Source organism: Carettochelys insculpta, chromosome 4 (genome assembly GCF_033958435.1).
Source record: "Carettochelys insculpta isolate YL-2023 chromosome 4, ASM3395843v1, whole genome shotgun sequence".
NCBI classification, from domain to species: domain Eukaryota; kingdom Metazoa; phylum Chordata; order Testudines; family Carettochelyidae; genus Carettochelys; species Carettochelys insculpta.
Window position 1 is genome coordinate 102,767,202 of NC_134140.1, and position 27,873 is coordinate 102,795,074.

Consider the following 27,873-nt stretch of genomic DNA (forward strand, 5'->3'; position numbering starts at 1 on the left):
TATCTGATGACTAAAGTTAGTGGCAGACGGCTGATGTACAAAGCCTACTCTTAAAAAGAAATCAGAAACTTGCAGTGCTATTTGTGTTACGGCAATACTTTTATCATAGGCTACAGTTTTTCTTGAGAAATAGTACAATAATTTGTTTCAATGATTTTTAAAATTTGATTAAAAAAACTGCAATAATTTAGAATCCATTAATACCCAAGTACTGTATCCCTTTCTCCTAGAAACTTGCTTTATGTAGGATCACAGGTATCTCAGAACATTAGCTACTTTGTCAACCTGCAAAGAAAACATTGTGGGGTGGTGTTCCTCCTTCTCTTTGTCCTACAATCTTTTATGTATAAAATGTACCTGAATTTATAAGGGTAAGGAAATAAAGAGGCTGTTTTTCTTGTTTAGGGATTGGGGGTGCAGATTATTCTAAAGGATTTTGTTTTCTGCTTGTTTTTTACATCAGAAATTGAGTTCTTGCATCCTTCAGTAGAGGACTGGTAGGATTATGGCATTACAGCACAAAGGAAGTAAAATCTGTATAACTGAATTTGATGTGATTTTTATTCAGATTCTTTAAAACAGATATATAATTGTTAATGCATTTTAAGCAAGAGGCCCCCTTCTCTAACATATATACACGCTTTATAAAATTCCATCCAACATACTCAGAAACATGAACCTCAGCCTAAGCTTTCTCCTCAAGTTTGGCTTTTCATATTTTCACCCTTCTGAAACCTCTCTGTTGCAAACTATAGTTCCCTCTGCCCATGTTGGAGACTCATTTTTAATACTTTTGTTAGCGTCAACAGAAACCACCTACTAGTATACTCAATGGTTACTCAGTTGCTCTTTCAGGCAGAGTTTAAGCTTGTGATAAAAGGATTTTCTAACAAACACTGGGGGGAAAAATTATTTGAGAAAGATTCAGTAGCTGTTACCCATTTAATAAAAGATCCAGAGGTCTCCTGGTTTCTCTGAGACCTTTACCAAGTCATCCAGCAAAAGCTGGGAAGATCAGACTTAACATACTTGAGATTTCAATGGCAAAAAACAAACCAGAAAATCAAAAGCAAGCTCTCTACTAAATAAAACAGACAGAAAAGCATATATACTTGAACTACCCTTTCAAGACATCTTTATGCACCATAAAAAAGAAGAGGAAGAAAGCAAATGGAATGAGGGCAAATTGGAGAGACTGGGAAGGAGGTGGGATTGGGTGGGTGGGTGGAGCATAGCTTGGGTCAACACATCCCGCCTTTGACAGCAGCACTCCCTATCCTGTACCGCACCCGCTTGCCCACCCACTCCTCATTTCCTGACCACACATAGTGCATAGAGAACAGAGAGTAAATATTTTTTCAAGACAGCCAGAATTTGGACAGATGCCTCAGTGGTAAAAATCCAAAGCTGTGCCTCCACAGCAGGTAATTTACATATTTTGCCCTGTACATAGACACAGGGAACATGACAATTTTCCCCTTGCAATTATTTTGCTTTCTTGCTTCAGAAGTAGGAACAGTTGTAAAGAAAACAGATGAAAAACAATATTGAAAACAAACAAAAATCCAAAATTATTTCTAACAATACTAAAGCTCTTTTGTAATAGAGAGAAAGCTGTGCAAGTCTATATACTATCAAAACAAAAGAGCAGTAAAGTAGCACTTCAAAGACTGACAAAATAATTTATTAGGTGAGCTTTCGTGGGACAGACCCACTTCTTCAGGCCATAGCCATACCACAACAGACTCAATATTTAAGGCATGGAGAACCAGAAATAGTAATCAAGGTTGACAAATCAGAAAAAAATTATCAAGGTGAGCAAATCAGAGAGCAGAGGGGCAGGGGAAGTCAAGAATTAGTTTAAGCCAAGCATGCAAAAGCACCCCTATAGCATCCCAGTTCAAAGCACGTGTTAAGACTTAATGACTTAAGAGTTTGCATCTTATTGAAGAAGAATTTTCACACCGCTTTGGAAAGAGAGACTGCTGAACTCTCTTTCATATTCAAATTTGACACATTAACACATGGTTTGAACTGGGATGCAGATTTTCTGGGATGCTATGGGGTTCTTTTGCATACTTGGCTTAATCTAATTCTTGACTTCCCTCGCCCCTCTGCTTTCTGATTTGCTCACCTTGATAATTTTTTTTTCTGATTTGTCAACCTTGATTACTATTTCTAGTTCTCCATGCCTTTTTTTTTGTTTTTTGTTTTGTTTTTGCTTTTTACAGTATTTACTCCCTAGTAAATAGGACAGTTCTTACAGAAGGAGAAAAAGAAGAGAGTTGACAATCATAGAGTCAATGGTAAATTCATGAGGCAACATCAGGTTTGCTGTTGCATAAAACTTCTTAAATTCAGATATTTATTGAAAACTATGGCATTGACTGTGGACTACTTGGCCGAACCCAGAGGGTAAATCACACTTTGATACAGCTTAAAAGGTGAATTGCAAATCATAGATAGATAGACATTCAATCTCACTTGTTTTATTTTTTGACTGTTCCTTGATTTTGCGTTCACCATTTATTTTTGAGTTAATTTTTTGAAAGCTGTCTTCAGTCTTAAACTAAGACTACACTATGCTTTCTATTTTGGGATACATTTGTATCCCAAAATAGAAACCCTGCAGCCAAACAGAGTGCTCAAAATAGCAAATCTATTTTGAGCACAGTATTGTGTTCCTGGTAACCATTGTCTTACAAGGGTTAGCGAGAAGTTCGAAATAAGCACTTATTTCAAACTCTGGTGCAGTGTAGCCTGCACTGGGTTCAAAATACGATGCTTCAAAATAACTTATGCAATTTGCAAACTGTGTAACTTGTTTTAAGCTAGGATCTAGCCTTGCAGTCTAAGATAGGTAATATTGTCCAAAAATTAAAAATAAGACATAGTGGTAAAAATGAAAGTAAGAAGTGAGAGATCAAAAAGGCATCATAAGCATGAGGAACATGTGGACTTTCCTCTATAGTAAACCTTTGAAATGCACGATTTCAAGTTGTGCTTAACTCACATTAACGCAAGTTAAGTGCAACTCAAAATCCCACTCCTCTGGCCCTGGCTCAACCCCCTGGCCCATGTGGCACCAGTTCAACCCCCTCCCCTGGCCTCGCTCACCACCCGCGCAGGGCTCTGGCTTACCCCCTACCCTCATGCCTGGCTTGGCTCTGGCTCTGGATCTGGATCTGGCTCTGGCTCCCCACACCACATGTGCAGCCCCGGCTCAACGCCCCCCCCCAAGCCCCTTAGTGGCTCACCACACAAACATGGCTCTGGCTCACCACCCGCCTGTGTGGCTTTAGCTCAGTCCCCTTGTCCCGTTTCAACCCCCCTGTGGCCCGGTCCACCATCCGAGCATGGCTTCAGCTCACCACCCCTGTGTGTGGCTTTAGCTCAACCCCCCACCCCAATTCAAACACCCTATGCGTGGCTCTGGCTTAACTCCACCCCCCGCCTCCCTGCAGCCCTAAACCACCTCAGGCTTAACCCCTCCGTGCCAGCTCCCACAGTCCCAGTCCACCACTAGGCTTAACCCTGCCCAGCTGCTCACCCCCAACCCCAGAGTTACCTTTCATAAGGAGCTTCAGGTGCTCCTGCTGCTTCTCTGGCTGCAGAACGTGCGTTCCACCAGGGAAAAAACCTGCCCCCGACTTATGCGAAATTCAGGTTATGCGAGGGCATGTGGGAACACAACCCTTGTGTAAATCGAGCCACTACTGTATTACAAAATGTCCCCTGTTGTCTTTTTCAGTGTTTCCTCCAAAGTGTGTCAGGAATGAAACCAGTACATTTTTAACCACAAATGGAAAACTCAAATGTTTGGCCCCAGACTCACCCCTCCACTGACAATTCACTCCCGTCCACTCCCTTTTGTTAAGCCAGTCACATGGCTTGTCCATGATAAGGGGCAAAACTAATGTAAATAAGAGAGGATACTTGGAAAGCACTACCTTTCTATATGTGAAGAAACAAATTGCCAAAGTAAGCCTACTTTTTTCCTATTTAATTATGAAATACCAGAGTCTTATCAAGAGACTTTATCACATTTTCTTTCAGAGCTCCTGCCAATGTTTAATTTTCCTCTAATGTACCAAAGCATTTTCTTTGACAGATATCTCACCTGCAAGAAAGTCCACACACTTGTCTCGCACAAATTTAGCATGACCTAATTGCACTAGATTAGGTTTTGACAGCAGTAAGACGAGGGTTTCTTCTTTTATAAGGGACAAGATCATATAATATGTAGACCTGTAAACCCATTTTTGTTTAAAAAATAAAGTGGGTGTTTTTACAACCTAATGTTAAATTAGAAATACATTTTAAAAAGGGGACAGAGTTTGTTTTTCCCTTCAGCTGAAACACTGTTCCAATAGTGCGGTGCTGGTGTGTTAAAACTATCTGTGAAATAAAGGCTCTGATCCTTCCATCAGCTCTATATGGAGGGGTTCCAGAACCCATGGAGCATCTCAGTGAAATCAAGAGGGTTCTGCTTCAGTTCAGGGTTTGTCCTGCGTTGATCTATGTCAGGATTGTTACAATAAAGAGAAGGCAAGATTGACCTATTTCAATGTCCAAGTTGAGTGTAGTACAAAAAACCTTAAATGTAGCACTGCTTGGGGAAATACTTTTTTCTTTCTTCACAAAAAAGTAAACAAAACAACAATTTTCCATTTTCATCAGTATTTCTCCTCAAAATGTTTCATGTTTTTCAAATCAAACATGAAACTGTTTCCAGTTTTGCTTATTGAAATCCAAAAAGATTTCAGTTTTAACACTGTGCAATTTCAGTCTTTGGTTGCTGAACACCTGAAATGTGTGGTTTTGATGTGTTCATAAAAACACCAACATTGTGGATGAAACTCAGAATTTTGTCCTTTATAGAAACAGATTTTAATGAAAAGCTGTTTAGAACAAAAGACAGATTTATTTAAAAGTTTTCCTGACTTTTTCCCACCAGTTCCCCTTAAATGTTGAAAAATAGTTTTGTTTTGATTTTTAAAAAAAGTCTATCTGTTTTAATAACTAAGGTGTTATTAAGGCATTAGGGGAGGATTTGCATGTAGATGCTAGGATGTTGCACTGTACTGTACCATGCGTGCTCTGTAACTATGAGGGACTTGGACAAGTAGACAGCTAAACAGTATCCCCTTTTACTGTTCTTTATTGTATTTATGCTTATCTTTTCAAAGGCACATTTACTCTAATGTCTTTCTGATGTTTGTAATTCTGCAATATTTAATAAAAGCCCCACCTCCTCACTAAGTCACTGATTAGTAAAACATGTAAGCACATATCACTTTTCAAGTGTGCTTAGTTCCATTCATTGCACATGGGCTGCCTCTTGTCAAACCCAAGCTTTGAACAGTGAGTATGAATCACATCCCCCAAAAATCATGAGATTGGCTTTCAAATCATGACTGAGTTAAAATAAATATTAAAATGTATATATTTTGCATGGGGTTTTTGTGTTTTTTTATTTTTAGGGTGTGTTTTGAGTCATGCTTTTCTCTGCAGGAATGAGGGCTAGAAACTTCTTGGGGCTTAAGAAGATATGACAACACTCAAGCGAAACTGTGAGAATTGGCAACACTGCTTTGGCAATGGGGCTTAACCTCAGGCCTCCCCCAAACACACACACACCTTGTCCACAGATGGATGAGGCATCAGTGGGAATCAGCAGACTCTCAGCCTTTCAGAGCCTAGCTCTGCACATGGAGTGGGCCTTACCGCTGGGAAAATGGTTTGCTGTTTAGCCCAGGGCCCTGAGTCCAGCAGCAGCAGCTGTGAGGCGCATAATCAACTGTCTTACCCAGGCAGCTAGAGCCTAAGCTCGCAGCTCCAGGAATTGTGGCCCCAGGTTTCCTCTCCCCAGGAGCTCTTGAGAGCCCCCTGGATGCCCCTCTCAGCCTCCCTCAGGCTCTCAGAGCTGTGATTCCTGAAGCTGGGTGACTTAGGGTCTGGCTGCACAAGTGGAGGCTGGCAGGTCCCACAATGGCTATAGATGGGTTTGGGGCCTGGGGAAGATCCCCTGCCTTATAGCCCATGACTGGACCACCCCCTGCTCTAACCTGGGTAGGACTTGCCAAGGTGCCACCACTTGGGTTGATGATGAGAGCTGTTATTCCATAATATTGGGGGCGGGGGGTGAGCTATATTTGTGTCCCCACACCTCATTCCCTGTAAGCTGCAGGTATGTGGAAGCTGGGGGTGCTGGAAACAGGAGTGGATACGGTGGGGCTGAATTGGCTTCGATGGCATCTGTGAACACACAGGAACACTCAGCCTGAGTTCCTTTCATAGTGAGATTCAGGTTGCAGCCCTGCTGAAGCCTAATCGGAAGGTAAGAGGATAATTGCCATAAGAACAACCATACTGGGTCACACCCGTGGTCCATCTAGCACAGTATCCTGTCTTCCAATGGTGACTAGTGGCAGATGCTCCAGGCAGCATGAATGGAACAGGACAATTTATTGAGTGAGATCCCATCAGTATTGTCCAGTCTCAGCTTCTGGCAGTTTAGAGATACCCGGAGCATGCACTTGTGTCCCTGGTTAATTGTCATTACTGGATCAGTCTTCCATGAATTTAGCTCATTCTCTTTTTGAACCCAGTTATAATTTTGGCCTCCACAACATCCCTGGACAACAAATTTCATAGGTTGACAGTGTGTTGTGGGAAAGAAGTACTTCCTTATGTTTGTTTTAAATCTACCTGTTTTTACTCATTTTCTTCAACCATTCATGATTTATAGACCTCTGTCATATCACCCCCAGTGATCTCCTTTCGAAGCTGTCTTTTTTAATAATTTCTCATATGGAAGTTATTCTACATCCCTAATCATTTTTGTTGCCCTTCTTTGCATTTTTCCCAGTTCCAATATATCTTTTTGAGATGGGGAGAGATCAAAACTCCATGCAGTATTTAAGGTATGCGCGTACCATGGATTTACATAGTGGCATTATGATATTTTCTCTCTTATCTATCCCTTTACTAATGGTTCTTAATATTCTTTTTAGCTTTTATGACTGCTGCCACCCTTTGAGCAGATGTTTTCAGAGAATTATCCACAATGACACCACAATCTCTTTTCTAAGTGGTAACAGTGAACTTAGACCCCATTATTTTGTATGTATGCTTAGGATTATGTTTTCCAATAGGCATTACTTTCCATTTATCAGTGTGTATTGAATTTCATCTACCATTTTGTTGTCCAATCACCCAGTTTTGTGAGGTCCCTCTATAACTCTTCTCAATCAGCCTTGGACTTAACTATCTTTAGTAATATTGTATCATCTACAGACTTTGCCACCTTACTGTTTTTCTCAGCTCATTTATGACGATGTTGAACAGCACTGTCCCTCTACATATCCTTGCTGGATCCCACCACCCCAGTTTCTGTCTCTATATTTAGAAAATGAATCAGTTATTCCTAATTTTTGCTTCCTATTTTTTATTCAGTTATCCAGCAACTAACACTTGCTTCTGTCCCCAGATGTAAGATATCTGGATTAAACACACTGACCTAATGAGATTCAGCCTTTTCCTTAAATTTTGGGACAAATATTTTTTGCTTCTTTTCAGGTTAGCCCAATGACATCAATGGGCCTATTCATATGAATAGAGTAAGTGGGATTTGTTCTGATAGCTGTTTTATAATTCACGTTTTTTTTTCTCCTTTCAGAATAATATTGTTTTCTTAAAAACACAAACAACAAAAGCAGAAACCTATATCTCAGAATCAACTCTACAGTAATAAACCACTGTGCATACAAAATGGAGAGGGAAAAAAAAACAGTAGTGAAAAATATGTTTCTGATTTAAAAAAAAAAAGAGGCTGATCCTACAAACATACACTTGCTCAGTTTTATTCATTGTATCAATGAGAGAACTCCTACGAGTAAAAATAGGCAAGTATTTTCCAGGGCAGGATTTTAGTAAATAAAAGGTGAATTTTCAAGTACCTCAATTGAATTCTCTTAGTTGACAGAATTAGTTGACTAGCGTTTGAGTTTTCTGTCACCCATGACTAACAGTACTTAGACCAGGCATGAGAGAACCACAAGCATTTGCTTGTCAAGTGTGATTGAAATAGTTGTTCTAGCTAAGGGGATTTTAAACTGAACATAAAATATGTCCCTTGGAAAATCTCACCTGAATTCAGCAAGCATAGACATTAAAATAGAGCCCTGGGTGACTGGTAAGTGTCAGGGCATATGCTCACAAGCATGAAAGTGGGCAGAAATCAGTGGGAGTTGAGTGGTCAACTGTTTTCCTAAAGAAAATGTTTGTAAGGAAAATACCCTTATGTAAGTGTTCTGTGCAAATAGACTGACCAGCTTATTTTTCCCCCTTACTTTTCTTAAGAAAGAAAACAGTCATCAGCATTTTCACTTGTTTCAAAAAATAGGCAGCCTGGCTGGCAGCCATAGGCAGCCCTGCTGTGAAAAAACATTTCTCTTTGGTTGATCCTAATATGTTATTGTGACCACAGTCAAACAGGCAAGAAACACAGTACAGAAAATTAACACCAAAGGGTCCTGTGGCACCTTATAGACTAACAGAAAAGTTTAGAGCATGAGCTTTTGTGAGTTAACTCACTTCTTCAGATGCCCAAATTAACACCGTGACTGTTGTAGTGAACTGAATCAGTCATTCCAAACACTTTTCCCTCTAACTAACATGTAAAACAATAACTCTTACATTTCCTATAAAATGTTGCAAATGAAAGCAAGCTGATTTTAAAACCCTAAAAGCCAATGTACTGCTGAAGGAAGCCCTGATATTATTTTAGTATTTAAACGAATTAAATTCATACCAGAGAGCAGTTGTCAAAAATCTTTAATCGTACACACCTTTATTATTATTTAATGTTTTATAGCAACAAAATATTTTTAGCCTGGTTACAGTATCTTCCTTCATGCTTATTCCATGCCTAGTTTAATAAGGCTAGGACTGGGACCACAATACAATTTGTAAATTATCTTCATTCCTGTTTATTTTTTATAGTAAACTTACCACCAGGATCTCAGTTTCACTTAGTATTTGCCCTTTGAGTCTTTCCTCTAACAACTGAGTGTATCTCATTTTCTTATAAAATTTCAAGGTTCATTTAGGTTCATCTAGATTACAGGCATTTGTCTACAGACGTTTTTGTCAGAAGATATCTTCTGACAAAACTGCAATCAACAGATTGCAGCCAAACTGCTAAGTGGATCGCAAGAGTGACATGCTCTGTTGATAGAGAGCGGCCGGACTGCCTAGCTGTTCTACTGGGAAAACGTCCAAACAGAACCACAGCAACCAGGCTGCCCAGTGACCCAGAAACCCTGTCTGTCAACAGAGGGTCCCCCAGAATGTCCAGAGAGGCTTTCTGTCAACAGATCTCTGTTGACAGAGGTGTTCTTCCTCATGGCGAGTGAGGTACGGCTGTCGACAAAAGTGCTGCATTCTGTCGACTTACTGTCGACTGAATACCTTGGGAATCTGGACGCTCTGTGGGTTTTGTCAACTGACAAAACTCTGTAGTGTAGACATAGCCTTAGTCTTTTGTGGAAGCAAATGTTTAATTCTAATTTCCTAGTTATGATCTTTTCCCCAGAGGTCCATTTTCTACCTAGAATCTTTCTTTTCTATTCCCCCCCCCCCCATTTTCTAGACAGATTCTTTCATCTCTACAGGGAATATGATCTAACAGGACTTCTAATTACTGCTGTTGCAGCTTCCCACAATCTGCCAACACCCACTTCATTATTAGCATTAGCTGAAAGACATTTGGCTGGTTTTCTGTTAAGGGAAGTAACAAGTCTTTTTCCACAACAAAGAAAAACATTTCTTTTCTCTCTTTTATGAGGAACCTCCAGCAGAGTGCCATTCAATGGGAGGAATATTTGAGACACGATCAAAGCGTATCAGAGGGGAGCTGTGTTAGTCTGTATCTGCAAAAACACTGAGAATGAGAAGTCCTGTGGCACTTTAGAGAGATTTTGGAGCATAAGCTTGCATGTGCAAAGACCCACTTCATCAAATGCAAAGAGTGCAACCTCCCAACTTCAGGGCCCAATACACCCCATATTTCAGATCATCTATTTAAATATAATCATGTCCCCAGTGTGACTTATGTTGGTGATGTTGTTCCACCCCCGACCCCAGGAGGGCATAAAATGTCTTATGCAGCAGCTAATTTAATATTTTTCATGTTTAGCTTTTTTAAATCAAATGTTGGTTATTTTTTCACTCTAAAGCTATGATCAGCTGTAGTAGGACCAAATTATTATGTTACCAGTCTCATATTTTGTACACTCTCAAGCGTAGTTTCAGGCTAAGGATCAATGTAATACCAATTTAACATCAGTTACTTCCTCCGTTAGGAAATCATATCCTGTCTTTGCTGGTGGCTACACTCTTTGATCTAACAGGTCTTTTCCAGCTCTACTCACTATAAATTTAGAGTTATTTTTGAGGAGAGTATATAACTTAAGGAAAATTATTTATTGAGTGAGTTTTTAGAGCTACTTCAGGCTGTGGCCTACAATTACCAAAATCTTACTTGAGTAAAAGTGTATTTGCTTGGGGGAGGATGTACTCAAGTATGAGTCACTGGTGTCCCTCTGGAAGACTACGTAAGCATGCATACATGCGCATGCGTGCACACACACACATTATATCGTTGTTGCACTCAAGTATCCATAAGCGAAAACAACTGCATTTTTACTCAAGTAACTTTTTGGGTACCTTTTCCAACTCTGGTAAGTGGCCGATTGTTAGAGCTTTTCTATATATATCTCTGCATGAGGGCAAAGCCCCAGCATCTTCTAAATTAGGATGAAAACAAAAAAGCAGTAAAGTAGCACTTTAAAGACTAACAAAATAATTTATTAGGTGAGCTTTTGTGGGACAGACCCACTTCTTCAGACCATAGCCATACCAGAACAGACTTTGGTCTGAAGCAGTGGGTCTGTCCCATGTAGTAGGCATCCTTCAGTCTGCATAGACTATGGATTGCACCCTTTATAGTTTCAATTGAGGACTTCATTTACAGCGTCTACTGTGACTATGAAGACCCACACGAGAGTGACAGTCCTTGCTGCATCTCTTGCAGATGTGGTGGGTGTCTGGCAAGTCCTTAGTGTGCTTTCTGTGCGCTCACTTCTCCTCTGCTAGCTGTCTGATCCTCATCTCACCCTTCTGAAGGCCCTTGTGTAACCCCTGACTCCATCTGCTGCGGTCGTCTGCTAGTTCTTCCCAGGTGTCCAGCTCGATGTCTACCTCTCTGAGGTCTCTCTTGCAGACATCTTTGTAGCACAACTGGGGGCGTCCAGGAGGTCTTTTGCCAGAAGCTAGCTCACCATACAGGATGTCTTTTGGAATCCTTCCATCATTCATCCTGTGGACGTGGCCAAGCCAGCAGAGCCGACGGTGCCTGAGGAGGGTGTGCATGGTTGGGATTCCAGCTTGCTCGAGGACGGCGGTGTTGGTCACTCTGTCCTTCCATGATATTCCAAGGATGCTCCTGAGGCAGCACAAGTGGAAGACGTTCAGCCTCTTTACCTGGCGGGCATACAGGGTCCAAGTCTCGCTGCCATAAAGGAGGGTGCTGAGGATGCAGGCTCTGTAGACTTGCATTTTGGTGTGAGTGTACAGCTTGTTGTTATTCCACACTCTCTTGCTGAGTCTGGACAGAGTTGTGGCTGCTTTTCCGATCCTCCTATTTAGCTCAGTGTCCAACGACAGGGTGTCAGTGATGGTGGAGCCGAGGTAAACGAACTCGTGGATGACCTCTAACGTATAGTTGTCAGTGCTCACCTAATAAATTATTTTGTTCATCTTTAAAGTGCTATTTTACTGCTTTTTTGTTTTGATAGTATATAGACTAGCATGGCTTGCTCTCTGTTAATAAGTCAGGATGAGTTTGTCATTTTTCCAAAACCGCTGAATAAGGCCTTGGCAGAGTGTAGTTGCGCTACTCCAGGAAGAGATCAAATTTCAGGTTTTTTTCCCACATCTTGTTCCAACAGTGATGTAACCTGCTACGGGATTTAGCTAGCATAGATTATCTTCACCTCTGCACCAGCTCACCTGCACTGGCCAACTCAATGTACTGGAGTACATTGTTCTATGCAAGTTCCTGACCACTCACTCACCAGAAGAGAGAGTAGCAGTCCTGTGGAGGCTGCTGTGTCTTCTAAGTTACAACCTCAATAAAATAGTCCATGTAGCAGGGTAACAAGCATAGGTTTGCATTGTAATAGAGGTGTGATTGTAACACCAGTAGGTGTGACCATTCTAGCTTTAATCTAGCTAGTACCATTAAAAATAGCAACAAAGACCCAGAAACATGAGCTAACAACACAAGTACATATGGAATCCCAGGCAGGCATGCATATCTATGCTCTTATTTATAGCTATGCTAAGTAGATTAATGATAACATGGGTGTATCTACATGAGCTGTAGTTACACATCAGATTGCAACACTGACATACCCTTATTATATGCCAGTGCATGTAAGACAGGTTGTAAATGTTTACTAAAACCATCTCTTGATACAAGCAGTCTTAGCAACAATTGCATTTTACATAATTTTTTTTAAGAGTAAGATTACTTAGAAAATTTGGGCAAGGCAGCTGGAGAGAGGGGTCTCAAAAGTCCTCCAATTGCCTTGATCCCTGTCAGTTTGATTTTAAGCCTAGGTATAATATGAACAACGAGAAGTCCTGTGGCATCTTATAGACTAACAGATTTACTGGAGCATATGCTTTTGTGAGCAAAGACCCACTTCATCCCATACATGAAGAAAAGTAGGTCTTGCCCATGAAAGCTTATGCTCCAATGTATGTGGGTCTGTGGGGTGCCGCAGGACTTCTCATCATTTTGGCAGATACAGACGAAAACAAGCACCTCTGATACTACGTACAGTATGGTGGTGACGGCATACTTCCTGTGTGGTGAGGGTTGTGGGAGGGAGCTAGTCTAATGCTCCAGAAATTGTCTCTGGTTAAATGTGGTCCTGTGTGGTCTTTTAATTATTTTTACTAAACATGTTCATGGGGATACATTAATGGGTGCACTTTACTGTCCATTGGAATACATATAAATACATTCCAAAACATCTTGAAATAAAAGTGGGGATAGGTTTGTCATTGGAAGCATCAATACAGCTGAATTCTGCTCCCTTGAAACTTACTGGCTGAGCTCCTGTTCACTGCAATGGGCGTGAAATCTGATCTGCTTCCAGAAACACAGGCTGTGCCTTTAAGCACACTTCATGCCAGCAGGCAGCATGTTTCTTTCTCCTTTTACAATTATGTTTTTCTAAATTATAATCTCATTAATCATAATAGCTGCTCCCCTTGTTCTGTGTAATTAGTTTGCCCTGGGCAGCCCTTCCCAGGTGTGAAAAAATGTTAAGGAAAACAACTAAATACAATGGTTGGTTCAGGGAGAGGACAATCAGCATGTGGGAATGGGGGCTGTGCTGTTGCAGAAGCATGAAGCCGCAATATAGCTCTGCATTCACTGGATTGCAATGCCATGTGGTAGTGTCAGCTCCCAAAGAACATTTTAGGTAACCTGTTCCCTCTTCAACATATGTGCTCAACTCCCTGTAATGCCAATAAGAACTGTATATGTACACTGAAGGAAGAAGAGAGCCACAACTGAGTTTTAAAGGTAGTGTCAAGTCCTGCCAGCTTATCCTTTCATTTTTACTTCTGCAAAAAGTTGCACCAGGTCTCTAACAAGCAAGGATATAACTGGCAAAGAGACTCAATCTCTGTGCTTGTTACTAGTGACGCTTGTTTTATTTTGGACTATTGTTTGAAAGCACTGGGACTACAATTTTCAAACTTGCAAGGTTTACCATAGGCATCTACTCCAATTTATAGTCAGCTAAATAGAAACAACCTGGTTATGAGAACCTCTGGGCACTCAGAGCTGGCACAGACTTTGCCAAGGCCTGGACAATGTAGGGGAGATTGGCTCTGGGTCCCATGGAAGAAGCAGGGCTGGGGCAGTCAGCTTTCCATGTTGCCCAGATTATACCATATCAGGCTCTGCAGCAACTTAAGGGGCCCGGAGTCCCAGACCCTTTTAAATAGCTGGAGTTGGGCCTGGCCCTTGGAGCAATTACACCCTTTCCTCCTCACACCCACTTGTTTTGATAGTGTATAGGCTAGCATGGCTTCCTCTCTGTTACCACTACCAGCAGTTCTGCAGGCATCCACAGCACCTTTTAGTTTCAGGATTTCAGCACTTGTGAAAGGTAGAGCATTTTTATTTAGATTGATTTAGGTACTCTAGGGGCTCAAGTCTGAAAATTTGGGGGACTGGCTTTCAGGCTTCATAATGTGATTCTGGGCAAGTGGAGTTTTGGAACAGCAGTTTCTAACTCTGAGACTACAAGATGGAACCTGAATTACTCCTTGTCTCCCCTGTCATAAACCACAGCAAGTGAGACCACTTGGGGTGCATTGACACCCCACTGGGACATCCAGGAAAGGGTTAATAGACGGGCTCTGTATCCCTCCAACTGTGACTCAGGAGCCAATTAGCAACAGCTGTTATAGAATGCACAGCAGAGTAGCCTTGAAACACCTCAGTAGCTGGCTGAGAAGAAGGCATATGAGGAGTCAGAACTCAGAGGCAGGAGGAGTAGAGTCCAAGGGCCTGTGCAAGATGTGGACAAACAAGGAAAAGGTAGGAGCAGCCCTGGTGGCAAGCAGTGAGGTGGTGTAAGAAGGCAAACTTAATTGCCTAAGACTGTGGTGTCCAACATATTTGCTACTTGCCACGTGTGGTGAACAGGACGCCGCAGTGAGGCGATTCTGGGCTCTGGAGCTGCATACAGCTCTTGGAGCCTTTAAATGTGACTCCTAAGAGCTGCACGTATGGGTGCAGTCTGCCCTCTTTGCACACATGCCCCACCACTTGGTGGGATAAGTGCATGGCAGCGGCTCCAGCTGCTGCAGCTTGGGGCCCTAGCATGGCTCTGGCCTCTTGCCATGCAGCTTGGGCCCCAGCATGGCTCCGGCCTCTTTCCTTGATGCAGCTCAGACCCCTGCATGACTCCAGGGTGGCCCCAGTGCAGGTCTTGCGGCAGTAGCTCTGGTGAGTGGCTGAGTGGAGGTGCCTGGCTCTGGGGTTGCCTGGCTCCCGGGGAGGGCATTCAGTTAGGGGTGGGGTGGGGGAGCCTACCTCTGGGAGGGGGCATCTAGTTAGAGCGGTGTGTGTGCGTGTGTGAATACAGAAGGATGACATCTACAGGTGTGGCTATCCTTGAATTAGTATTGAACACCACTGGCCTAACACAAGGGCCCTGCATCGGAACCCAAAGCAAAGTGTGGCCCTGGTTCCTCTCCCTCAGCAAGAGGGGAAATACAAGCCTCAGAGGCCAAATCTGAGCCCCAGGTGGTGATCAAAGCCCTGGCATGATAACCATTAGAATTTTTTCTGTTTGCACTTTTCTGTTACCCCAGCAGGGAACTGAAATCAAAGCTGACTGAATCAAATCACAGCTGGGGGGCAGGCTATGGAAGCTGCAGACTGCTGTAGTAAAGCTGATAGGCCATGCAGAGCAGAAGAACTCCTGCTGTGCCATGTGGTGGCATGAGGGGTTGCTCTGGCTGTGAGTTTGCCCTGTGACATGGAGACTGCAATAAAGCCTTTAGATTTAAGGATGACTGGGCTAGTGACAAATGGTTCTGAGGAGGTGGGTCCCTCGAATTCACTTCCCCAGTTCATCTCCTAGATCTTGTGCTTGTCACCCTTCAGGGTATAGTGCAGCTTTCCCCAGGAGATGTTTGGCTGGGCTGGAGAAGTGAGTTCCAGAGGTGGGAGCCACCCACTAGGAAACACCTTGGGTATATCTACATGGGCTACCTTTTAAGCTGACTGGCTTCAGTACCGGAGCAGTGGAGCTATGGCAACAAAAGCTGTACAAACCTGCTTCATCACTCAGGAAGCTAGCCCACATTGACACTTGTACTGCTGCAGCATCATTGCTTTGGTGCCAGAGCCAGGCAGATTAAAACTAGCGTGGGTTTGTTAACATAAACTGCAATCGAAGCTTGTTGGTGAAGTGTAGATGTACATTGAGGCATGAGGAGATGACTGTTACTTTGGGGAAGGCTACTTTTATTCTACTTCTAAAAAAATTTTTATATTTTAAGTTTGCCTTAGTTATGCAGAAGAGTAAATTTTACATATCTTAAAAACAAAAACACAGTATGCAAAGTCCAAGGAAAAATTGTGCAGGCCATACAACCTTCATTCAGACAGTAAGGATACTGCAGTTGCAAATTAAAACTTGCTGCAGGCTGCCTGTTGTTTATCATGGGGAACAGACAGCTTGCCTGGTAGACACAGCAGAAGTTAAGAGATTTAAGTAAACTCTGGTCACCATCAGCTGGTGCTTATACAATCAAAACACCACTGCTTCATATTCTATTTTAAAAAACATTTTATACAGAAAGACATGGTTGCTGATACTAAGTGTCAGGTAACATTGAGACTCATGAATCAGGCATGTCTGGATATATTTTTAAAAGCTGTAAAGAAATAATTTCTCTCACACATAATGGAAGAGACATTTATTGCAGATCACCAAAGGCACAATCTTGCCTCAGAGTACGGATGATATTTTTGAAAAGCTATTCCTGCATCTTTCTGTAATTAGACGTATCTAGAGCAGAAGCAAGTACAGGTTGGACTTTCCTGGTCGGGCACTTCCAGGATCTGGTCAGTTCTGAATGAAGGAATTTGTCAGACCAGGAGAGGTCCCCTGCCTCCAGTTGCCCAACAAACTTTCCCTCCCTGCTGTCACTTCTGTTTGTGCCCTGGCTAGACCCGCCCCCCCACCTTTGACCCTTTATTGCCAGTCCAGTTGGGCTGCTAGCTCCAGCCCCAGATGCTGTCTGAGCTGCCAGAATTGGGCCCCAATTCCTCGGACCCCAGTCCCACCCAACTGCCAGACACCAGCCCCCTGGATACCAGCTTTGGCCCCAGCCAGTTCCACAGACAGGGCTTCCAGCCCACCAGGGCTCCCAGATACTAGCTTTCCTCCTACTAGATTCCCTGGTCCAGGAATATCCGTGCCCGACCACGGATATTGCTAGATCAGAGTGTTGGTTTTGGAGGTGCAAAGCTATACTGTACCTTATTCTGAATAATCAAAAATGAAGTGTGTTATTTTGAGTAAAGTTTTGGTTGAACTACCTTTCCGTTTGGAGTTTTCATTCAGGATTAAGTTCTCCAACTTCAGGTTGGTCAAAATTAATTTTCTTAAAAAAAGAGACATTACCTCTTCCCTTCATGCAACATATTCTCTTTCCAAGAGGAAGATTCTGTCCTTTGAAATTAAACCACAGTCACGTCAGATATAATATGGCTTCAATTCCATCCTTCTGTCAGAGGCTTCAAGCACAGCTTTCTAGACTCACATTTTCGTCTTTTGCTTCACTGAGGCAAATTCTTCTCTCTTTTGTTACATTGAATGAATATGAATTTCAATGAATCTTCCCAAAGTGGTATAGGCTGCTACTTTTTGCTGCAAGATCCAGAGTTTGACTATTCCCTGGTAATTTGACTATCTTGTAAATTCGTGGAAATACAATTGAGAATTTAGCAGATAAGCTGGCAGATATGTCCCAGTAATGGTGTCACAAAAGTAATATATTAGCTGTTCAGTTTCAGGGTTGCAGTGCATGCCAGGAGCTTTCTTTCAACACTGCTAAAATTCCTAACTAAACTGCTATTTAATACCCCACATCAATATGTGAACCAATATTTAACTGAGGGATCAGAGCTATACTGTCTTTGGAGCCTGGATCCACTTGGGAGCAACCAAAAAATTGCTACTCTTCGAAACTCTTCCCATTTGAGACACTAAACGAAGCAGTGCCTCTCACTGTAAATTGTAGGTGTGTTCACAATTATGAACATGAGTGCCCTGCTGAGTCCATTGGGTTTTCTGGCTTGGCTTCCCTTTAGTGGGGTTCAGACATACCCATGTTTTTTGCTGAGATCCTTAAGTGAGGCTTCCCTTCAGTGATGCTTAAGTGCGATTCTCAGCTTGACTTTCCCATGGTGGGGTTTCGATATACCACTCTACTCTGCCAGGCTCCATGAGTTTGACTCCTTCCTATCTGGGGAGAAATATGTAGTGGCATTCTCTGAAGTTCTATTAATTCATGAGCCATCACTCTCAGTAGATAGGGCAGACTTTGAGAATGTGATCGTCCCTCTTCATTTTTTCCAGACTTTGAGCAGTTCAGTTGCTGACATTTCAGCACATCAACTCTGGGCATATGAGTTAACATCTCACTGAGGAAAATGGAGAAGTTTCAGGCCAAGTCAGGAAGAGTCAATGCATAAATTCCATTAGGTTCACATTGTCAGTCTTTTTTTTTCTTTCCACAACCATATTACCTAGAAACTTCAGCTTGGTTTGTGTTTTGTTTGTTTTTTAAGGCAGCTTACACACTGGAACATAATATGGACACTTGGAAAGCTGTGAAGATGCTGTCGTATCACTTACCTTTCCCCTAATTTGACCCTTTGGAGTGCAAAGACACTGTCACTGTTTTTAGCATTACTGGAGAGTGTCCTTCTGGATAATTTGTAAGTGCTGTGAATAGTCCTTGTAGTTAGACTTCCTTTGGAGTTGAAAGGGTAGACATTAAACTGCTGGAGCATAGATAATTCTAAGTGACTGTTTCAGAGCATTTCTTTTGAGGGTGGACAGTGGTGTTATGTATTACTTGCTTAGCACTGACAATGTTCCGTCAGTGACACTTGCATTCCTCTGGCCAGAATACAGTGTGCCTTCTTTACAGCTCTGCTTTCTCCCAACATTACACTCAGTGAAATGTATCTAAATAATTCTGACATGATGAATCTATAGCACAAAATGATGGAGAATGAAAGATCCAAATATTAAATCTTCACTATTGTCGCTTTTAGTTTTGAGCAAGAACAAACCTATGCAATAAGCAGTCATTTGAGATATTTGTCATCTTTTCTTTTATTCCATTCCTTAAAGGGAAATAATACCCATTTGAGCAGTTTAGTCCTTGCCCATTCCTGACTCTTCCTATGTATTTTGCAAGGTCAGTGTTCTAATAAGGTGTTTTGGTTTTTCTTGATTTGATCATTTTTGGAACATGTGAGGCGCTTTTACTGAGGAGGGTGGAAGGTCCTTTAATTTTGTTTTGTTCCATTTGTCTCTTTTAGCTTTACAGACTTTTAGTTTAGAAACACTTAATAATTAATGGATATGTTCTCATTGGGTGATCAACAGAAAATAAAACTCTAACTGGCAAATACTTTCCATTGCGGAGCAATCCAACCATACCAAAGATACTTTCCACTCTCAGCTCTGACTTCCAACAAATATGGAATTTACATCCCATGAACTATGCTAGAATCGTGCATATATAGTGTATTTGACATTACTAAATCTTCGTACATCACATGGCCCTTCTAAGTGTGGGCAGCTTGCCCAGCTGAATAACAGTCACCATAGTAGTAGTACGCATCCTTCAGTCTACATAGACTATAGATTGTGCCCTTCGTAGTTCCATTTGGGGTCATCATTTGCAGCATCAACTGTGACTGTGAAGCCCCACACGAGAGTGATAGTCCTTGCTGCATCTGTTGCATGTGTAATGGGTGTCTGGCAGGTCCTTACTGTGCTTTCTGTGGGCTCGCTTCTCTGCTAGCTGTCTGATCCTCATCTTGCCCATCTGAAGGCCCTTGTGTAGTTCCTGCGTCCATCTGCTGCGATCATCTGCCAGCTCCTCCCATGTCTCGATGTCTACCTCTTGCAAACATCTTTGTAGCACAACTGGGGGCGTCCGGGAGGTCTGTTGCCAGAGGCTAGCTCGCCATACAGGATGTCTTTTGGGATTCTTCCATCATTCATCCTGTGGATGTGGCCAAGCCCGCGGAGCCACCGCTGCCTGAGGAGGGTGTGCATGGTTGGGATTCCAGCTTGCTCAGGGACGGCGGTGTTGAACCCTCTGTCCTTCCATGATATTCCAAGGATGCGCCTGAGGCAGTGCAAGTGGAAGACGTTCAGCCTCTTTTCCTGGCGGGCGTACAGGGTCCAAGGCTTGCTGCCGTAAAGGAGGGTGCTGAGGATGCAGGCTCTGTAGACTTGCATTTTGGTGTGGGTGTACAACTTGATGTTCTTCCACACTCTCTTGTGAGTTTGGACAGAGTTGTGGCTGCTTTTCCGATCCTCCTATTTAGCTCAGCCTCTAATGACAGGGTGTCAGTGATGGTGGACCCCAGGTAAACAAACTCGTGGACGACCTTTAACGTATAGTTGTCCATACTGATTGATGGAGGTTCAGCAACGTCCTGACCAAGTACGTTTGTCTCTTTAGGCTGATGGAAAGCCCGAAGTCCTTGCATGCTTTGGAGAACTGATCCAGCAGTTTCTGAAGCCAGCCTTCTGTGTGTGACACTACAGCAGCGTCATCTGCGAACAGCATATCTCTGATGAGGACTTCCTGCACCTTAGATTTAGCTTTCAGCCTTGCAAGATTAAACAGTTTCCCATCAGATCTTGTGTGTAAAAAGATGCCCTCTGTTGAGGATCCAAAGGCGAGCTTCAGGAGGAGTGCGAAGAAGATCCCGAACAATGTTGGAGCAAGGACACATCCTTGTTTGACGCTGCTCCTGATGCTGAACAGTCACCACACACACACTTTTACACACCTCGATACGTACAAAGCTTATATGTAAAACCAAACAGAAACTGCTAGCTCTTGGAAATTGTTTACTTTCCTAAATTTCCCAGTTGCTTCAGATAGTTAATACAGCAAAATAAAACAAGGAAACTGTTAAGCACAAAAGCAGTAAAATGTTTAGCTAAAACTCCAGAATTTCCAACTAGCATCTGCAGTGCCAGTCCTCTTGGATCATGCATAGCATTGGGAAAAACTACATGCAAGAGAAATGAATTTCTTGGGGGGCCATCCAAGAATGTTGGACTCACTCCCTTCAAACTAAAAGATCATCTCTTGTCTTGCCACTTTGCAGTTCAAAGGCAAGGCTCCCTTCTTCAACATTGCTTTTACACATAAAAGCAAAGTGCAGATTTTTTTAAATTGTGCAATTTTTTCCCTGGGAATTGCAATGGAGAAGAAATCTCACCCAATGATTGTTAGTCACATTACTTCCCAGGCTGCTTAGCTCAAATACCAATGAGCAGTGGATATACATTCTCAAGATCTTTCAGAATCCATGCCTGTTCCATCCGTCTAGGGTGTCTGTACGTGACTAGGAAGTACTCTGAGAATGGTATTGAATTTTGTGTTGTCCTTGTGAGAAACATTTGCTGTTCTGTTTTCTGTTTGTAAGACAACATTACACACTCAGAAACATGGAAGCCTAAGTACAGCAAGCCAACCCTTTTGCCCTTGGTATCACACAGTTGCTGCAGCTGGTCCCAGGAGGCAGCAACCCATCTTCTGAGTGTTACAGATAGACAGGAAAATATTACCCTGACACACACTACACTTGTTCCCAGTGAGCATTAGTTCTAATTCAAAGTCTTAGCCTTTCCATGCCTCATTAGGCTAGAGCCTGATTAAGGGAAGGACTGCTTCTCCCACATCATCTCTAAAGTATGTAATTACCAGGCAGACAGGAGCAGCTGTTGGTACTCAGAACAAAGTTAATTAAAACAGGGAAAGCCATCATTGGCAAAGGACAACCAGTTGTGGAAAGTTGCCATAGAAGAGTTTTCAGAGAGCAGAATGCCAGAGTAATGTTTTCACTGTCCGCTTAATTTAGGAGAGGAGGTAATATACCCACACTCAGTACAAGCAGTGTCCAAAGCGAGCAGGTAGTATCACCAGACCAGGGCCATTCAGATGCTTGATACAGACCGGCATACACAACCCTACCTTTTAAATGGTGCCTAGATGCTACGATGATTCTTTCATTTTAGATAGAGGTCTTTGGTGGTAGAGAAGAAACAGTGATATGTGTTCAGGGCTGTATACACCTTGTTTTTTTTTTCTTGACATAAGGTGTGGAATTGGAAATTAAATGTAAACAAATAGTATCACTATTCTAATGGGATATGAAAAATAATTGTTGATTTGTCTAATGGCACACCAAAGTCTACTATGACACGTGGTGCTCCATGTAGCCCCTGTTAATCCTGACAACTTCCTTTTAATTATCCCTTTTACTGACATACCTTTTCTTTCTCACCCTTTCTTAGTATCTTTAGAGGAAGCAGGTGATTTTCTGTTTTTGTGGCTGCAGATGAGGGCAGCTGTATGCATGTACTTACTGTAGCTCTTGCTGTAGACTTCTGTTTTATTATTATTGTGAAATACTCATTATGAATGAGTGTGTCTCGCCACTCTTTTTGCTGCATCTTGCTGGAAGCATTTATACTTAATAGGCTTTGACAGCACTAGTAGGCCAGTATTGATCTACTTTTGTCTCCCAGCAGAATATGTCTGTAAAAAATTAGACTGTCTTTATTGTGACACACATCTAGGAATGGAGATGGCAAGTACCCCTGGTAAACTGGACAGGTATTTGTGAAAATAACCCTGTCTAACTACAGAGGTATTAAGGAGACTGTAGCATCCATCTTGATGCCAATCTATACCAATTGCTTATTAGTTCTATTATTCCATTTCATGTTGATGGAAGAAACGACTGCGTTAGAACTGTTTCACACTAATGGCCAGTTGCCTCCTTCTGATACCTAAGTAAATGGCTGTAACTTTTAATAAAACAGTTTGTCTATGTGGTAGCAGGAGCTCTACATTTTAAATTATTACAGCAATTTGACTAAAACACTTAAAATACCAGTGTCATTCCTTTCAAGAAATTACTGGTCCATAACTTGGTCTCTCAAGTAAAACATTGAGGACTAGTATTAGTGTATGGCTGAGGAGATTGTGACAGTGAACGTATTGTACATGAGCTCAAGGAGAAACTCGTAGACTTTGATTATTTGGTTAGAATTTTTTGCTTTGTTATAGATTCTGTAGAAGTTTGTACAATGGGATTGTAATTCTGAAAAGCCACACTGTAAGGGAATGGGACGTGTTTCCAACAGATGGGGAGAAGGGGCAGATTTTACATAAATAAATCCCTGCATTTTACTATCTTATGAGTCGAATGCTTTCTAAAACTTACATATGGTCCTTCTGATAACCTGGTTTGTGTTACTATGCTCTCCACAGCTGTGATAAAACAGTTTATTTTTCTTTGATATAGGGGATTATGGCTTGCATTGGGACTTCAGAGACTAGTGGCTCCAGCCTGGTTTTCTTAGATCTGTAAAAATGTAGTGCCCTGGTTGTTGTATAAACACTACCACTACTGGCAGCTAATGGACTGTGCATAGACCTATGTGCCAGGAAGACCGAAGTTCTAACTGCATCTCCACCACTGACTCACTGTGTATGGCCTTGAGCAAGTCATTTGATCTTTCTGTGTCATCTCTTCTACATCATTTTAATGGGAAAAGGAAGGCTACCTGCCTCATAGAATTGAGGTCAGGAATAATTAGCTAATGTTTGTACAGTGCTTTGAAAATATAAAGAGATCTGTTCAAATGCCTGCTATTTATTCTACTTTAGTTGAAGCTGTAAAGCTATTTTTTAAGCAAGTGGCTTTGAGTTCTGCTCCCACTGCAGCATGCATGTGGATTAGCTGGTACTTGTGCAGTCTATAGTATGCTAACATGGATCATTACAGATTGGCATCTGGCTGTTGGACAGAATTCCTATGACCTTCATCCGCTCTCTAGCTTTATCTGCAAAGAATATATATTATATTGGCTCGTGTGCCTTGCATACCATTGCCCTCTACTGGGCAGAATCACATTTAAGAATTTGTACTTGTTTTGCTGTTTTGGACTTGCGAGAGAATGGGCAAACCTGTTTTTCCTTCACAAAAGTCATTTCACTTTTAAAAAAGAAACACTTGCTATGGTTATGCTCATGCTTTTTCACCTTCTCTTCCCACAAATATTGGAGTAGTGTGAATTTTGTTGGCATGTGTACAACTGTTCATGAAAACTGAACTGCAGATACATGAGTTTGAATAACTGTGCCAGAAGCATGTGTGCAGTCATCCAATCAGTGAACAAAAACAGCATCCTGTGACTTCTCTGACCAGTCACAGTTAAACAATTCAGTCTGAATAAACAAAAATTCTGTGACCTTGTAAAAATGAATATATATTGCAAAAAGCTGATGGAGTGTCTGAGGAGAAAGATTAATGCATCAGCTAATTTGTTTGTGGATCATGTGCAAACCTCTAGTGCTGTGCATCCCATTCAGTGCCTTAAACTTCTTGCAGAATCAAACCCTTATTGAAGATGAGTCTGCTCTGTGAAATCGGTATTTGACTGAAGTAACAGTTGTGGTGCATGTTATATAGATACAGGAAGGAAGTAACTTATTTTCCTCTGATTTTTTTTTTACTTGATTTTTCTAATTGGGTAAGTGCTAACAGTGACCCAATAACCTACAAGAGGCCAGAGAAGGAGACGTTATATCTGGAACCATCAGAGGAAGAGATGGTTGCAGACTCAGAGGCAGCTGATACAAAAACTTGTCTTCTGTGGTGCCTTGTATTGTTCTTGTAGCAAAACTGAAACTAATACCAAAGTGAGGCTTTGCACTAGGGATGGAAGGTGGTGCAGCTCAAATATTCAAAAAGAGAAGACACCACACATACTTTGCCATTGGCAACTGCCAGCAGCAAAAGTCCCCAGCTGCTGAAGATGGAACACTAAATCAGGAGGCTCTGAGTTATTACAGAGAATTGGTTACTGGGTATTGCCTGGTGGGTCTTGTTCTCATGCTTTGGATGTAACTGATTGCCATATTTGGGGTCGGGAAGGATTTTTTTTTTTTCCCCCTCGGACAGACTGGCAGAGACCCCAGGGGCGAGTGAGGGCGTCCTTCTGAAGCACAGGGCATGGGTCACTTTCAGTTTAAACTAGGATAAGTGGTGGATGTTCGGTAACTTGAAGTCCTTAAACCATGACTGAGGACTTCTGTGACTCAGCCAGAGGTTGGAGTCTATTTCAGGAATGGGTAAGGACAGCAGTGTGCTGGAGGCCAGACTAGATGTCCCTTCTGACACAGTTGTCCCTTCTGACCTTAAAATCTGTGTCTGAGTTAGGTACCTGGCACACTGAGATTACTGCCCACCATACTGACTAGTCTCTCTGCTTCCTTGTGTTCTGCATCCACCTAAGCTCCTTGGGTCAGGGATTATCTTTTGTGAGAGTAAAGTACCTTTTACAATGGAGATTAACTGACTAGCCAGAAGAGCTGTAGGCATGTATGCATATACTTCACACTCTTACTCCTCACCAAGTCATGGGAACATACCCTTACAGTCTGAAATGGGCAGGAAGTGGTAATTCTGTTTCAGAAACAATTTCAGAGATTTTTGTAATTTATTTCCATACTGACTTGGAATGCCAGAACATCACTGAAAACAAATGGTCTCTGCAAAAAGTACCAGTCTCAACAAACTGGCAAATTCAAATAAAAATTTATTGGCATTTTTCTGGCCAACTGGCTTATGCTCATGGTACAATGTCCTTACAACCAGCTTCCCTTCCGCTGCTTTACAGTGAATGCTTTTTTGTAATCTACCTACCTATTTATCTGCCTAGCACCTCTCTTACATGGTCCTGAATGGCTTTCATTGGTTTGCCTAGCCATCACAATACACTGAACATTTTAAATAAATATAAATGTACATATAATGAAGAAGAAGAACAAACAAATTATGTAAATAATTAGAGTAAGACTCCCAAAGAGAAGTTCACCTCTGGCACAAGTCACAGCTTCATTGCCTTTGGTGGAGATGCTCCCATTTGCTCCTGCAGTGCATTTAGCACTGAGCTTTTCATTCTTCGTGATATCTGCAATAGAAATGGTAGCATAGGGGTAGTGAGGAGAACAGATTACAAAGGAAAAAGGCCAAGGCCCCTCATCTTCTGCTGTTACTGATGCCCCTCCCTGTTCTCCTACAGGGGGTGCAGCTAGAAGGAAGAGGAATGGCTTTCAAATAAACTGATCCATCAGCACTACCTTCACTGCAAGGGAGAAATGTTGGCTAACGCTTTCTGCTTTTCCACAGCTTAGCCAGATGTGTGAGATTCAGACTCCGACGCAGACCAGGAGGCCAAGTTCACCAATGTCAGGTGAGAGGCGTAGCCCAAGCAGCCTGCTGGGCCTGATTTTCCACTTCCCTTCTGTGTAAGGATTTGTATCTGCACAAACTGCAGGCAAAATGCCACCAAACCAGAATGGTAGCCTTTTGCACGCACAGTGTAGACTTTGTCCTGATGTATACAACTGTGTTTGAGTACCAAAACAGAAACTGAGGTCAGCACCTTCCTGTTTAGGGTGAGGTAGATTATATTTTTCTCATCTGTGAAGTCCCCTTGACTTCCAGGTTTACCAAAGATATTTCAGAATACATCATTCTGTGGCAACTTCTGGAAATCCCCACTTTACCAATTCAGGTTGTCCCTGGTATTTGCATGACACACAGTGATGAACCTTGAAGCATAAGAGGATTTCACACAGAAAGTTCAGTTAAAATTTCATTGTCTGATGAATGTCATGCACGGATTGTTAAGAGGCAATCGGCACAGAAAAATTCTTCTGAGACTCTCATCAGCTTGTTCCATGGGTTTCTTTCACAGAGTCCAGCTTTTTGTTTGACTCTTTTTTTTTTAGAAAGGGTTAAAGGATTTAATCTAACAATTCACTGAGGTCTGCCTGGCCAGGTACATCTGAGGGACAATCACCTGCAGAACTCCTGGATGTACCAGGGATACCTTACTAATCCTTTGACATCATTCACATACCACTACACTATGTTTGCCTAGTGGGTGCACCCAGGAAAGTGACCTTTGAGCTCCAGAGCTCAGGAGAACAAGGATCAGGAATAGTTACATTATCTGGGGCCAGATGCTAACTTTGCCAATTCTTCTCAAGGGAAAAATGTGTAAGCGATTTTATATTTGTCCAATGTTACCAAAAGCATTTGAATACATTTTAATGTAAATATTTCATAAGTTTTTTTACATACAGTGTAATTCTGAGGAGGATTTATTGCTTTTAAAGTAAAGGAACTGGTTATGTTTTTTTGTTTTTGTTTTTTTTAAAAGAAATGTCCTTTGAAAACTCTAATTCCATGCTGACTTTACTATTCAAGAGCACAAGAAATGTATAACTTTAGGACAGCAGTCTGTTTATACTGATAGTGTTTTGTGTTTCCCTTGGAAGAATAAATTAGAAATGCCATAGCAATAAATAAACTGTCTTTCTCTAAACTCTGATGTTTTCCAAAAAGCACTGATTTTTTTTTTTTTTTCAGATTAAACTAAAATCCAGCTATGAATAACAGGAAATGTCTGATTAAAAATAAAGTTGCCTAGCCTATTAAGGATATTAAAAATGACAATTTTTTGGTAATTTCCACAATCCTGAAGGGTTGATGTAGGGAAAGGTTATTACATGTTCTTTTGTTGATGGTAGAAATATGTTTGTTACTATAATAGTTATGTTTCCCATTTGCCATTTCTTCTCTCATCGAATTCTCTTGGCTTTTGCATGGTGTCTGTCTGACAAGTTATGTAAGTAATGGGCACCATAAATCTGAAGATCAATCCAGATGTAGAGGGGTTTGCTTCTACCTGCAATCTCAAATTGTCCAGTTATTTTGGATAACTTCTATTTCTATTAGAAAAGGACCTGCACATAACTGCTTACCTACAGTCTGCCTTATAAAGATCTCAAAATGTACAAGATAGATGGAAATAAAGTGTCACCTATTTATTATTCTTGGCACATTCTCTCTCT

General features: G+C 41.8%; 1 long non-coding RNA gene across 1 annotated transcript in view; it reads left to right on the forward strand.

Moving 5' to 3' along the window:
• Positions 1-27,873, forward strand: part of LOC142012701 (uncharacterized) — a 65,703-nt gene that overhangs the window by 37,148 nt on the left and 682 nt on the right. The window contains exon 3 of the long non-coding RNA XR_012645428.1: positions 26,141-26,204. This is a non-coding gene — a long non-coding RNA (uncharacterized LOC142012701). The remainder of the gene's footprint in view (positions 1-26,140; positions 26,205-27,873) is intronic.